General features: G+C 31.3%; 1 pseudogene; it reads left to right on the top strand.

Moving 5' to 3' along the window:
• The window catches only part of LOC123011634, a 16,752-nt pseudogene extending 2,626 nt beyond the window's left edge, over positions 1 to 14,126 (top strand).
• The last annotated feature ends 2,330 nt before the right edge of the window (positions 14,127 to 16,456 follow it).

Raw genomic sequence — 16,456 nt, 5'->3', positions numbered from 1 at the left:
TAAACTTCCCCACTTTATAGAAACGGTTACAAGAGATATTCATAATTATTTTGCGAACAGTCCCAAACGAATTTCTGAATTTAAAGCATTTCAAGATTTTTGCAATGTAAAAGCTCATAAAATATTACATCCTGCACAGACACGGTGGTTATCATTACTGAGTGTAGTTGAAAGAATATTGGAACAATATAATGCTCTTGTCCTGTTTTTTACAGARATGTGCTACAATAACCCCAATGACGATCAGGCGCATAGTATTTTACAACATCTAAAAAATTCTGCTTATAAACTGTATTTGCAATTCCTACATTTTGCATTGCCTTTATTCGTTAATTTAAATAGACAGATGCAGTRTGAAAATCCCCAAATTAGTAATATTTATTCATCAGTCACAACAGTTGTTAAAACATTTTTGGACTACTTTGTAAAACCGAACATTTTACAAAATAATGAAGTTTATGATATTGATTACAGAAATCCAAGAAATATGTTACCTTTAGCAGAAATGTACTTTGGGGCTGCAGTAAACATAACCACTTTAAATGAGTCTGAATTGAATATTTTTAAAACAAACTGCCTTTCTTTTTACATAGAAGGCATTAGCCAATTTTAGAGCGATTTCCTCTAAAAAATAATTTGCTGAAGGATTTAAATTTTTTAATCCCCAGTTTGTCCGACAAAAAACAATTAATAGCATAGCTAAAATTGCATCAAAGTGGCCAAACCTGGTGACTGTTGATAAGTTACAGACAATGAGTGGCGGTATTTAAAAAATTTAGAATCGGTACCGAAAACCGACAATATTTTTGAATTTTGGTCCGAGATTGCAAACATAAAATATGGTGATAATAGACTTATGTTTAACAATTTAACAATTTATGTTTAACAATTTAACTGATTTTGTCTTTAATTTACTTATTTTACCGCACTCAAGCGCCAATGTAGAGCGAGTGTTTTCGACACTTAATTTACTTAAAACCAAACAAAGAAATAGGCTAGGTACAGACACCATTATAGGATTGTTACACAGCAAACGCCTCATAACAGGTACTTGTTTTAATTTTAAACCAAATAGTGATTTACGTCGATTAATGACAAAAGATATTTATAAACAAAATTAACTTATATTCACCTATATTCATTTACCTTTATAATTTACAGATATTATGTTATTCATATTCAATAGGTTAACTGTGTTGTTAATTGTAGTTATAMATTTTTGCTAATTGTATACAAGTTCATTTACCTAAAATAAATTATCTTTTTTTTAATAAAGTGTTTTTCGTGTTGATTGTTGTATTTTCTTAAAATCCGAATCTACAATCCTAAACGGAAATTTTCAAACAATAATTCATAGACGTGTATTAATTCAATCTCCCTGATTTCCCGCTAAGTTGCTGATATCTACCGCTATTTTGAGTAAACTTCTACCGCTGGGAAAAAATTTCATCTGGCAACACTGTTTTCATATACGATAATAGCCCAATACACACAGCTAGAATCGTGTCAGATTAGTTTTTGGAGCATCCATCGATTACTGTTCTAAGATTGCCAGCCAAGTCACCGGACCTCAACCCGATGACGTATTATGGTTCACCATTGGGGAGATCTAACGTAGGGGTTACTACTATTCTGTATTCACGTAAGTGTTGCCGCTAAGTAATATAACGAAGCCGAGGGTGACAAGTACCAGTGCACCAAAAACATTTCGCCTTCGATTTGGGTTGGGTGACGACACTTCTTCATGCAAAAAATATTCTCATATATAATTATTATTAGCCGTAGGATAGTAGGTCCATGTATCGTATTTTTATTATTTCATTTTATAAAACGATTTTATTTGTTAAATTATTTTAAATAAATTTTAAAATTTGAGTCTTTACATTTTTGTTTCCACTGATCCGGAATTCTGTTTCTCATTTGAAAGTTTTACGTCCCTATCTTCCTCTTACTCCGACAACATACAGTGACATGGAAAAACAAGGACAGACATATTGAGTAGGTATCGAAAACCCTCGATTTTCACAACAAAAGAAACAGGCACGAACATTCGGTTTGAAGGTGATTATGAAGATTTACAAAGGGTACGGTTTATGGCTTAGCGGCAACACCAGCGTGAATACTGTATATCAATAACATGTGACGTTCCATCAGCAAATTTTGCAATAATGGGAGCTCTAGGTGGAAAAGTAACAATGACAGAACTGCAAACGTTTTTTGAACATCCAGCGACAAACCAACCTGAATTATTATGAAATTGTTGGGCCACATTGAAAATATTAGTTGACAATGAAGGACACAAAATCGACTGAAATTTAATTACAAGGTTATTTGAATTACAAGAAGATGAAGGCCTCCATTTTGGCAACAAGCTTTCAAAAACACACGTCGAGTGGTAACGGCAGAAAATAAAGGTTTGTGGTGTTAGACTGCTTCGAAATAGTTAAAACATTGCTGTTTGTATTTTTAGGTTAAATTGGCAGTCCAAACATTAAACAAAAGTGTAGCTGATGTAATCGAGTTTTTAAAGAAGATGGGAGTTCCTAACTCTAAAATTCTCAAGGGACCATAAAATTTTTACGGACAATCAACAATTTGTTTGATCTATTAAATTCGACAACATATCTTTTACAAGAAAATATAATGTAGATACGTCAGATATAGAGATACGAGATCACGAATATGCTGTTCCCAACTTACCACATTTATTAACAGACTTAACGCAGAACGTGGTGGGTTACAAAAATGATGAAGCGGCAAATTACTTGTAACAATGCATCGTGGGGGATTGATTAGGCCTTCTGATAATTTGGTGTCAGATTATAAATTGCCTAATAATGACAAAAGTTTTACGACACATTTTGCCACATTGTCGCAATGAAAATATTTGCTGAAAACAAATATTTTAAAATATTAAATGATCATGTTCCCCATTGTTCTGTTTTCGAAGAGAGTCATGTTATGAGGCATATAAAAGCAGCAGTCATTTGCTACGTCTAAATTAGATTTTACCATGTGCCAAAGAAACAGAGAGAGAACGAGGCCCACTTTTGAGAAAAACACTTTCCAAAATTATTTTATTCAATTATCAAAAAAAGAATTTCAGTTATAACTTATTACCATAAGTCGTGAATAAGTTCTAATTTTTTTACACATAATTTTTTTTATCAAATTTCTTGAGACTGACCCTGATTTTAGAACAAAATTTCGAAGTCCTACTTCTGAATTCACTCTATGCACATGTGCAGAAATGGATTGCGCAGTTACAATTCGCATCACATACTGAAACGCAGGGGTTAGGAACTGTAATTTTTTTATTGTAGTTTATTACAATGAATATAGATGGCGCTAGATTTCAACCAACTAAATATTTCTAGTAACTTCTAAGTCACTAACATACTTTGGTTGGTGCACTTGATGTTGACATGTTAAACTTGAAACTGGGAAGCAGTCATTTCGATTTTAGCTGCGTTACTAGAATTAACAGACTGTTGTTTAATTTTTGGTTAAGAAGCCACATATTCATTATGAAACGGTGTTGTGTTCCACAGTGCAACAATAAAACCGCTCGCAGGTGAGTGAAATATTTTTTCAATAAGTCGAAGTTAATTTTTTCTACCCCCAAATCTAAAACACGGATTATCGTACTTATAAGTCGCTATGTGACCTTTTATATACATCTTGACAAGCCGTGACTAATACGCAAATTCGAAATGTTAATCGAATTTTTTACAATATTACCGTAATTACTTTAGAAAATATACCCAAACTAATTTTCTCGTTTGGAATAAAACGAGAACTTGTCACAATAATTACAAACAAAATGAATGCAGATGTTTCTGCGTTATTTTGTTTGAATCACAAAGATAGTGCTGCATTATTTATAGAGACGTCTGTCAATTTACTTATATGCTCCTGGCACGTTCCCAATTACCCCTTGCATTCTTAATTACTAGGGCCAGAATTTTTGCCGAAATTTCAAAATAACAATTCATAATTAATGGTGTCAAATTATTGATATTACGGCGAAAATATTGGTCGTATAAAAAAATTCAAATGAAAGTTGTATGTAATTTTCTAAAAAAATGACTCTTATATTTTTTTCTTAGAACCAATAAGAAAGCCGTAATTTCAAAATTAAGATTCTCGTGATTATCACAAATTTAAATAATTTATTATGAATCTTAATTTTAGAATTACGATGAATATATTGGTCGTATAAAAAAATCCTGAACAGACCTATCTTCCTGAATTTGACAGTAAAAGACATGCATTATTTGTACGGTCTGCAGTACAGACTCAATATTCCTTACAAAATATATTGGAGTGTTTTCAAAAATGAATTCAACACCAATTTCAATTTCACTCAAAGACTCAATGACCAGAATATAACACAAGAAAACAGACCCTTAATTCAGATTTAAAAAAAAATGCATCTAAAGAAGGCGGAAGCATTCTTTAAACTCCAAAAAAAAAAAAAACAAAGAGTAGAAGTTGAATGTTTCTCGTTCGATTACATGCAAAATCTTCCTCTATCCCACATGCCAGTATTTTACGCTCGCCAGCTTTAGTACCATGTTTTTGGTATACACAATTTAGGAAATGGTCAGTTTACAATAGGGTAGCAATGAAGTAAAATGTTACTACATTATTTTAATACCCATGATAGTGCATGCTGATCCCTGATATTGCTGAGCGATGAATGTCCCGGGCATTCATACTTGCCCAATGATCGGAATTTTGCTCTTATAGAAAAGAAAAAGCGAAAAACAGGACGAGTTAAACTACCAGACGAGTGCGACAAGTTAATTTGTAAAGCAAGAACAAAGCCTTTTGAGTTAGGTAGGCCAACAACATTTTTTTGATATTGAAGTCGTCCAAACCTCCCACGATGATAGAGAAACGCTCGTCAGATTGAAATAAATAAAGATGTGGACACTGACTGCCTCAACTTCGACAAATAACACTGAAGAAGTTGTAGAAGTGAAAATGAGAGAAATACATATACAATAATCACAAAGTCTCGCTAAGGGATTTAAAGGCCCCATAAGTCCTAAGGCCTGATTTACTAATTGAATGTAATACAATCTACCAAAGTTCGGGTTCATTCCCTGATTAAACAATTTAATCACTCAAATATTAATCAGAAAAACGCTTTCTAAAGCCTACTATTTAAGAACCAATCAAAATTTATATTATGTTTCATTTATTATTCCAAATTCGATTAATAAAACAATTTCTTTGCCAACACTAACGGCTTAGATGACTAATTGGTGCAAAGTTACAGACAAACCGATTTATATAACTTGGGCACAAAATATTAATACTATAACAGAAGCCTCACTCGAGACGAAAATTAGAGGAGGATGAAAGTGCACTACTCATTTAAAGGGCTATAGTCTTTAGTCGGCATTACCCGCAGCTTTCCGTACATGTGTGCAGCTCTATTGGCTATGATTTACAGGCGCGTTTTTAAGAAATATTGCAGTTGGGTGCACGTACACCTACACAATTTACAAATCTTTAATTTTTTAATCATTATTGTCTTAGGAGTATACATATTTACCATTGTTATAATTGATATTGGAATTGTTTTTGTTTTATATTTCAAACAACTTTTTTTTAATATAAAATTGACTGCCTTTTATTTTGTGAATAATGTTTAATGCTGATTCCTAGAAATTCATCTTTCAGGCCCGGTTTTATTCCAAGTAAGTATAAAATCTGTTAATTTGGCGATTTCCTTTATCTAGTAAACAGCTTTCCTGGAATTATTGTTCCTTTCAAGTCTGCAAGCAAAACATTTTTTTTAATCAGTCCAAACAGTAATTTATCGTCATTCACTAGGCATTAATATCAATTCGTTTCGTTTTCGTTTTAATTCTAAGTTAAAAAGACATGAAATAAGTAGTGCCGTTCGCAATTGGACTATTATTATTTAGACAAAATAACAAAATGTTATGAATTAAAAAAACACTTTCATTTTGCAATATTGTTTTAATTCTTCCATTGCATTGATGAGAACTTTTTCAGCTCTTTACCCTTACAAGTTCCTACTTATCAAATTAAACCGTGTATTTTTTATTTAACGTACATACCGAGTGGGGTATCCGTTACGCCCAAAAAGAAAATCCCCACTTCTAATTAAATAAAATTGTTGAATTTTTTCACACTGACCTGGGCAAGGTACATTCTCTAATTTTTTGGTAATTTTTCATTCACAAATAAAGCCAAAAAAAAATTAAAAATAATTTTCTCCCAAAAAATTTAATTCTAATTTTTATACTGACCTACGCAGATTCACTTCCTACAATTGTTTACAAAATCAGAAAAAAATACCAATTAGATTTTGAATTAAACGCAATTTTCTATCTTAACTTTGAAAATCATTTTTATTTATGACCTGCTACTTGTGCCATCGTGGTGACAATGGTGAACTGCAATTAGGGTAAGATTCCAAGGTTTACAACAAAAAGACCCTCTAAAGCGGTCGGCTACCAGTAAATGATTCTTTTGTTGGCAAATTATACCATTTTGTCATAAATCACGGGTCTGGTTTATGTTTCAATAAAAAAAGCGATTATTTGGTTAACCAAGTCAAAATTTGAAATTGTGATATCAAAGTTTGATGCGCTGACAGGTACAGATTCATTTAGTGTAACAACTTTATAGGTAAATTAACAGAAAGTATTCATAAAACACATAAAACTGTTACGAACTCATTTATTATCCAAAAAATGAGAAAAAATCTCAAATTATTATAGTTTTAATTAATTTGAAGTCGCGATTTATCAAGTTCGCGTAACCGATGCCCCACCCGGTACATTTAAGTTCACTACATAAAGCTACAGTCGAAACAGAATAAATACCTACATGACGTTAAGATTTAGTTAATTTTTTTACATATGGAAACCGCATCTCTAGTCCCATTTAAACGCACACATCTTAAGTGCACTACTGGATTAAATACCCGAGGTCACTGGAGCGACCGGCGAATAATTGTGGACCTAACCTAACTATCTCAAAGTTGTTCTAAAAATTGTAATTATTTTTCAGTGTTTTTTTCTTTTTGAAAACGCAAGTGCCCAAAATTCAGGTATTCTACAGTTTTGTAATTTTTCAACATCACAATACCGAACGGCGCACATGTTGATATTAAACGCAAAAAATCTACAATAAACAAAAAAACTTACCGATTAAAGCTTCGTGTTGCAATGACGTCTAAACTGGGTAGAATTCCATCAATGGTGATCCATGTTTATAATTTTCCAGTTTGAAAACTACCACAAAACACAATTACACTCCACAAACACCAACACGCACAGAAGTCAAGGAACAACTGAATAACTGATGATTGATGACGTAGAATCTGATGTGGTGATGTGACTTGCGCCTTGCAGTCCATGTTTCGTTGCAATAGGTAAAGGTCAGTGAATCGTAGAAGGATATTGAATCTAGGTACGGAAACCAAACATTGCTAAAAAATGTTTATTATAATTATTAACAACTATGATGACATCCTACTAATGGATTGCGCTTTGCCAATACTTACGCGTGTAAACGCTGTTGTCAACATGGTTATGCAACCACCAATTCGCAATCCATTCGCAAGTGGCAGAATGCATTGGAACTTGTATGAAATACAATGGGAAAATTAGTTTTAATAAAATATCTACAATAGTTGAATTTGTTTACATCAAGTGAATTACTTTGATTGTAAGGTAGTATTACAATTAATTCATTATACAGAGTGCGCCAGAACTGGCGCCCCAGAGAAAAATAAGGTAAGATACCAGGAACATGGCAAAAATGTTTAAAAAAATTTATCTATAAAAATTTAGAAGTTATGACGGTTTAAAGTTTGCACTTTGACTCTATTTATTTCTGTTGGACCTGGAAATTATTTTCCAAGTTTTTTTGCTATAGGCTATTAAAAGAGGAAACAAGAAAGCTGTATCTTAAATTATAACTCTGTTCAATGTTATTTGTGGCTTTTATTGGCAAAATTTTTGTTCCTTTACTAAATAATTGTAAAAAAAAACATATACAAGATTATATAAAAATGTCAACTGTCAAAAAATAAATGTCAAATGACAGATGGAATTTTTTAAACATTTTTTTCATGTTCCTGGTATCTTACCTTACTTAAAATTTATCTCTGGGGCGCGAGTTCTGGCGCACCCTGCATAAACAAGAATACCGTGTGATAATGACATTATAATAAACTGCGTGCAACAAAAACTTTTTGTAAGCCCATTTAAATTAGGCGGTAGTAGGATTATTATCGAATCCTCCTCTGGATCGTATCGGAAAAAAAAATTGATGTGGTCCTGACTTTGAATTTGTAGATAAAAATGTACTTAATTTGAATATTTGTTGTTTTTAACATCATTAAATAAATTCCCAACACTACACATGGAGATTAGCAAACCAAAAAACCCATTTTTTTCTCATTAGACCCATTAGTTGCTACCATTGTGTTTAATGTGTTGCCTACCCATGTTGACATCAAAATTTTGAGCTCAAACGCAGTCTATAGTAAGATGTCAATGCTATGATACAACAATATGTTAATATGTTTATATTTTTAATAAATAAATTCATTCATTACTTTTTGTTCTTTTTATCGTATGATTTTTTTATATTTAATGTCTAAATCAATGAATGCAACTCTGCAATTCTCTTTTTATCACAGAATGGTTCTGGGTTATATATAAATTTTTATTTCTCAATAAAGTTTTTGACATTTCTCTACGCCACTTCTTTGACTACATAAATATCAACATAACTTCAAATAATATTAGATGTTCATTTAATAATAAATTAAATTAATTAATTAAATTAATAATTAATTCAACAGTTAAAAGCCATTGAGAGACAATCAGAAACTAATAACACTGGTTTGTAAATAACATAGCTTTATTGGTGATTAAATAATATTAATTTTTTTTAAGTCTTAAAGAATTAAAGTTTTTCAAAATAGTTTTTTATTAATAATAATTGTTATAAACAATGCGAATATTTATAACCGTCTGATATGTACATACATACCGGGTGAATAAAAAGTATGAAACCAAGCATTTTTTTCATAAACTAACCACTTCACAGAAAAAATTAGTGTAGCGTAAAGGACAATTAAAATGTGACCATTTATCAAGAATAACATTTTTCGAAATTTCTTTTAGTTTTCAAGTTATGGAAAAAAATATTTTTTTTTTAAGGCAACACACCATGATAATTTTTTTAATTGAAGATTATGATCAAAAAATGTACTCCAATTAAATAAAATTGTTTTTATTATCTATTATCTAAATTGTTAATGTTGCGTTCCGAGCTCATCACAAAGATTTTTCGAACTTAACCGAAGAGGTCATTTCATGCATTTGGTCCTTGGAGAACCCGGTTTTTTGTGCAGGTGCTTTGAGGTTTCCGAATGAATAAAAAAATCTAATTAGAACTCATTTTCTTCGATTTTTAGACTATTCAAAACCACCCCAAAGTAACGCAACTTTAATTATTTATTTAAAAAAAATACTGGCTAAAAAACAATTTTATTTAATTAGAGTTCATTTTTATCATGGTGAGTTGCTATTTAAAAAAAATTACAAAACTTGACAACCAAAAGAAATTTCGAAAAATGTTATTCTTGATAAATAGTCACAATTGAATTGTACTTTACTCTACACTAATTATTTTTTTCGCAAAGTGGTTAGTTTACAAAAAAACGCCTAGTTCCATGCTTTTTATTCACCTAGAATAAAAATTACTACTGCTAGTTATTATGGTTCCAATTGCATCAGTAATGTATCTTTCCATATTTATTTATCCCCCGCATAATTTATCCGACAATTGGAGTTTTCAAATGTCTGTAAAAACTACTTCCTTCGAAAAATTTCAAAATTCGCGCCACGATTGTCACCGTTGAAGCATCTAAATTGCGTCATCTTCTATCTGCCTTTATTTTCTGTGTATAATCGTGCGCAAACAATCTACTAAACGTCCGAAAATTAAAAGAAGAGCGGTCTAAAGAATGTAGAAAATGTAAAACGCGTGCCCCTATCCTAACAAAACGCTGCGATAATGTTAGTCCACCTTTTAAGTAAGTTGTATCATATTAATCTACCGCAACGCTATAGTACGTGTCACTCAGTAACCCAAATCCTTAATACACATCGCATCGCGACAGATTTATTACTTTTAACATGMACAACTGGAGCACGTCTGACTGTTTACTATCGGTTTTTTGTATTGCATGTACAATGCAGTGGCGTGGTCAGTATTTGCCTATAGGTTGAGATGGTCACGTGCATTATTTGAAAGAATACTACAAGAAAATGTTTAGCAAAAAMGYAAAAACTATTCGCAGTGGCGCGCGAGAAATAATTGCAAATGTTATTAATATGTGCGAATTAGAAGCATCCAACAATGCACTACTTTTGCCTTTAGCTGCCAAACCAAAAAGAGTTTCAGCTTATACTGGCATGTCAGAAGCGACAGTAAAAAGAATTAAAAACGAAGATAGGAAAAGAAAATCTGAAAATCCTGAAGAGACCCTAASATCGCCCGGAAAAAAAAAGATCACGACCTACAATAACAGACAAAATTGATGACTTTGATTTTCAAATAATCAGAAGGGAAATTGAAGATTTTTATTTAAATAAAAAAATTGTACCAACATGTGCAAGACTTTTGGCGGCTATACGCACGAAAATTGATTTCCCATTCTGTAAAGTTACCTTAAATAAATTATTACGCCTAAAAGGATTTTTTTGGAGAAAGTGCCAAAATAAAAGAAAAATTTTAATGGAAAGACCCGAAATCATGCATTGGAGGTCAAAATATATTACGGCAATAAGGCGTTATCAGGCTGAGAACAAACTTATCATATATTTGGATGAAACTTGGGTTGACAATGACATGACAGTCAAAAAGTGCTGGCAAAGCAAAGATGTGTTTGGTGTTAAAGGAGGTATTCGTTCTTCAGGACGTTTAATAGTAGTTCAATTCAAGGATTCGTACAAAAGGCTCAATTAGTGTTCAAAGCGGGATCAACCACTGGAGACTATCACGGCCAGATGAATAAAGAAAACTTTGAGAAATGGCTAAAAGAACATCTATTTCCCAATATTCCCCATGGATGTGTTATATGTGTTTTGGATAATGCTCCATATCATTCGGAGCAAATAAATAAAGTTCCTAAAAAATATTCAACGAAAAAAACTATGATTGAATGGTTAATTAAAAACAATATACCTTTTGACCCATCCCAAAGAAAAATGGACTTGTTGGATATAATTAGTAAACATTTAGCAAGTCAACCAAAAGAAAAAGAATATAAAATTGACGAGCTTATTCGACAAAATGGACATATACCCATTCGCCTTCCTCCTTATGTGTGCGAACTCAATCCAATAGAGCTTGCTTGGGCCGATGTGAAGCGGTATATTCGTGATCGCAATACTACAGAGGATTTGGGAATTAAAAATTTGATAGACTTAACCTATGAAGCCATTGCGTCTATTACAGTGGAGAGCTATGTTGGACATGTAAGAAAAATAGAAGAAGCATATTGGGAGAAAGACAGACTAATTGAAGAAAGAGTAGATGAAATTATAATTCAATTATGAGAAGACTCAGAGAGTGACGATTTTGAATTTTCATCATCTTCGGATGAGGAAAGCTCGGAGAATGATTTAGAAGGCATACGTCCTTTATACGAAGCCGGTCCATCGTCTCGTTCCGACAATAATTAATTTGTCATCATTTAATTGAGATTAATTTTTTTTTGTTCCAAAGAATACCAAAGAATATTTTTGTTTAATTTTATTTATGTTTTATGTGTTTTTTATTGTTATGAATTTAATCTTTGTTTTAATATGATAATTTCTGAAACAGTTCCATACTTTAATATAAACGGTGTTTTTTTAAATTTGGCGTCAAAGCTATGCATGAAAGTTCGATTGTGAACGAACTATTCTATTGAAAGTTATTAATCTGACATTTGACACATTGCCGGGCGTATTAAAATTGTGGTCCGTTCACAACACACTCATGTCACCGCCAYCTATGACGCCAAATTTAAATAAACACCTTTTATAAGTTTTGCATTCGCCGCCTATGATTTTCGAGTTATCTGCTCCGCCCGTAGATTGCCTCTCCCTTTCCCCACCGGTCAATTTTGGGTGTACGCATTGGCTCTGCCTATAAATATCCTTCTAGGATTCTCTGACCTTTAACTCGAATAGCTTGAACACGTGCATTTTAATGCAAACGCAATCCACTATACACCACAATATGCAACGTCCTCTAACTCCAGTTCCATTCTCATTTGTTTCACACAAACTCTTGCTGCAAAAATTGTGAAGCAAACTATAGTGGTGTAAACTATAAAAATAGTAGTAACAATGCGTTTCAGTAAACAACTCAATTTTGTTCAGTATAAAATGATAAATGATTAGTATTTATTTTAATACTAATTTTAATTTTTGCACAGTAAAGAAAACTAGGTAGAAAGTCTTAGGTATTAACATTGATTTATAAATAAAAATTTTCATAATCTCAAGCAATTAAATAATTACTGTTTAGACACAAAACGAATAATACCACAGGAATTCCGAGTGAAATTACTCGGAGGTTGCAAAGTAATTGCTTTTTGAATACCTACTAAGAAATGCAGGTAGGTTCTTAAAATCCTAAATTGTCAATTTGTTCCCAACATGCTGTGAACAGAATTTACATTTTCATCTAATTCTCAGACAGTTTTGATGATGTATAAATCAGAAGATATTAAGTATATTTAAATCTAATAAAGTGCACAACCATGTACTATTATACAGAGTCGAAAAGTATGGATACAGTTAAATATTATAAAAACTATTTATCAAAACTTATTGAAATTTGGTATATGCCTAAAAGTATTTAAATTCCATGGCCTCAAATGTTTATCTCCATTTGTTCTGGATATACTTGATTTTTTTTATGTCAAGACTGGTCAAATTCAATATTTTTAAGAAGAGCATTTTTTCTGAGTTCTGTGATCTAACACATGCAAACCTTATTTTAATCGAAAATTATCCAACTACATAAGTAAATATTGAAAAATGATTTTGATTATGAATTTCAAAATTAATAAAACATAGTTATCGCGTGACTGACACAAGGAAATTGACAAGACTGGAAACACAATTTTTAAGGTTATTGTCTATCTACCATTGGAAAACGCTTTCAAGCCTTTTTGGAGCTTTTCTATACAGGAAACATTGTCTTTACAAAAGAAGTATTTTTCCCAAATTCGTCATAAATGAAAATCAGATCTGTTTTCTCATCGTTCGAATGCATTTTGAAATTTTGCTACTGTCAGTTTTGACATGGTTGTGACAAATAAAATTATCGAAGCAAAGCTATCGTGGATTCATAATTCGATTTTTCAAACCATGCGTGTTCAAACGAACAATTTTCATTTTTTTTATAAAATTTAACATTTCGACAAGTTTGTCGCAATAGTGCACCGACCCGAACAGACACTTACGCGCGATTAGCAACGATCAGCGGAATGTCTTAATTGGGTCATTATGCCAGCGACAAACAAACAATCATCGATATAGTTTTATAAAGTAAATTGGTAATTCATCATTAAGGTAGCCAATGTTTTAGATTTACTGTTTTAGTTTAAGTTGGAAATTGTATATAATCAAATTATTTTTATAATAAATCGAGTTTTTATAATAGTACAACAGCGACTGTTATTTGCTCCACAACCCTTAAGCTTCGCCGAACAATGCGATATCTAAAATATCCACGTTAACTTTGCAAATGTATGACCACCATTTATTTTCCAAACATCTTTGATACCTTATTTGGTCAACAGCCCACTCTGGTAGAAAGACTGATTTGGTGTTTTTAATCAAAGTTATCATTTATTTGTTGTTTTTGAATATTTTTTTTAGTTTTGTTGTTTTATTAAAAAAGTTTACAACTACAAATTTGTTTATATATTTTTTATTATCATTATATTTTATTGTTTATATAAAAAAGTTTTTAATTTGATTAATCCCCAGAACCCCCACCCCCCCCAGTTGAAACTTCTAGATCCGCCCTCGACGTGTTGTCATTTTGTTGGTGATTAAGTATGTCTCCATGGCCATGTCACTAACGAAATTTACCTACTTTTCCTAGAATTGGGGTTGTTTTTGTTTGGAAAGTTTAAATCGCTTTATTGTGTCTGTTTTGAAAATCCTTATTAATGGAAATACCTGATCCTCTAGTCATGTCATGAGTCATCGAACTGACCAAACTAGCATCTCTATAAGGACCAGGAAAAACAATTAAATTTTTATTGTACAAACACATTTTAGACCAATATTCACGAAAGATATTATGTCTAGTGTTCGGTTTTTATTGTTAGAAATTTAAACAGGTACTCGTTGAATATTTAATTTTAAAACAAAAGTTTCCTAAAAACATGAATCAAAAAATAGTATATAAAAGGTTATGCCTCAAAAAAAAATATTCATTTCAAAATAATGGTACAACAGTATACATATTAAGCATTAAGAACGGTAAGTCCTTAACATTCGTGATGCTTCTGACATTTTTTGCGTGATTGATTTTTGTAATTTTTTTTTTAATAAAATACATTTAAAAAATGTTTCAAAACGACAAAGTATTTTGCCGTTCTAGAACATTTTTGAATGCTTACCGACTTAGCAACAATAAACAAAATACTTACCGACGAGTTTGGAATACCAACGAGTAAATCCAACTTACTGCCTTGAAAACAGACGTGGTAAACAATCAAATAGAGATCAATTGCGCAAAAACAATTTTGTTGATCTTTAGGAAATTTATCACTGTCTAAAATTATTGTCCTTATTTCAGAATCACTTTGTAGTTGCTTATTATAGAGTTATACAGGGTGTTCCGTCTAAATCCCACTTTAGAAGTATTGGGAGTTGGAATAATCGTATTTATTTAAAAATTGGTACATAGCCATAAACCATTAAGTCCTCCTAAATGAAAATATTTTCAAGATGGCGAAACTTCCGGTTATACCGGAAGTCGGACTCAATTTGTTATTTTAAATGGAAAGATATATTGTTAACTGCGTTTTTGGATTAACCGGGTTATTTTAAGGGAGTTTTCATCAGCTTTCCCTATACCTAAATTTAGCCATTTTTTAAATATTTGGAGTTTTTCAAAAATTTTTGGATTTGCACCTTCCACTTTAAAAATCGGTAACTCTGCTATTTTTTAAGATTTTAAATTCGTTTTTTTGGCGTTTGAAAGAGAAAGTTTAGATCTTTCTTTCGGTGTTTTCAAATTTTGGAAAAAAATTAACAAACCATAAAATTTTAAGGTTACTTTTGTAATAATTCAAATACCCACAACTCAATTTTTTCAAATAAAATACTCCAATTTTTATTTTACTAAATGGAGGAGAATTTAATTCTGCATCGATCTGTATTAACATTCCCTATACCTAACTTTAATAATTTGTAAGTTATGGTGACTTTATGTTGAGACGGCCAAAAATCAGTTATTAGCCACATTCGTATAGTTTGCTATGGAAATAAAAAATGTCAAAATTGTTTCTCAATAAATGTCGACAGTGACTTATTATTTGACAAATAGTGCCAAAATATGGAGAGTCAAAGCAACTCAAACTTAGATTTAATTAATTTATTTTGTATTTACGGAAAGTGTAACAAAATTATGTCGTTCATTAAACAAAAATAATTTTTTCACTTGTTAGCTTTAAATAATGATCGCATGGTAGAACCTATCAATAATAATTAAGTTTGCATAACTTTGATTCTCCATATTTTGGCACTATTTGGCAAATAATAAGTCACTGTCGACGTTTACTGAGAAACAATTTTGACATTTTTGATTTCCATAGCAAACTATGTGAAAACGGATATGGCTAGTAATAAATTTTCTGTAGTATTAAAAAAAAATCCATAACTTGAAAATTATTAAATTTAGGTATAGGGAATGTTAATACAGATCAATGCACAATTAAATTCTCTTCTATTTAGTAAAATAAAAATTGGGGTATTTCATTTGAAAAAATTGAGTTATGAGTATTTGAATTATTACAAAAGTAACCTTAAAATTTTGGGATATGTTATTTTTTTTCAAAATTTGAAAACACCAGAAAAAGAATCAAAGCTTTCTCTTTCAAACGCCAAAAAAACGAATTTAAAATCTTAAAAAATGGCAGAGTTACCGGTTTTTAAAGTGGAAGGTGCAAATCCAAAAATTTTTGAAAGACTCCAAATATTTCAAAAACGGCTAAATTTAGGTATAGGGAAAGCTGATAAAAACTCCCTTAAAATAACCCGATTAATCCAAAAACGCAGTAAAAAATATACCTCTCCATTTAAAATAAGAAAGTTGAGACCGACTTCCGGTATAACCGGAAGTGCCGCCATCTTGAAAATATTTTAATTTAGGA

Source organism: Tribolium madens, unplaced genomic scaffold, assembly GCF_015345945.1.
Source record: "Tribolium madens isolate multiple individuals breed KSU strain unplaced genomic scaffold, Tmad_KSU_1.1 Scaffold_19;HRSCAF=116;Tcas5.2_LG9, whole genome shotgun sequence".
In the NCBI taxonomy this organism is placed as follows: domain Eukaryota; kingdom Metazoa; phylum Arthropoda; class Insecta; order Coleoptera; family Tenebrionidae; genus Tribolium; species Tribolium madens.
The sequence above is the reverse complement of the archived record's forward strand: the minus strand, read 5'-3'. Positions and strand labels throughout refer to the sequence as shown.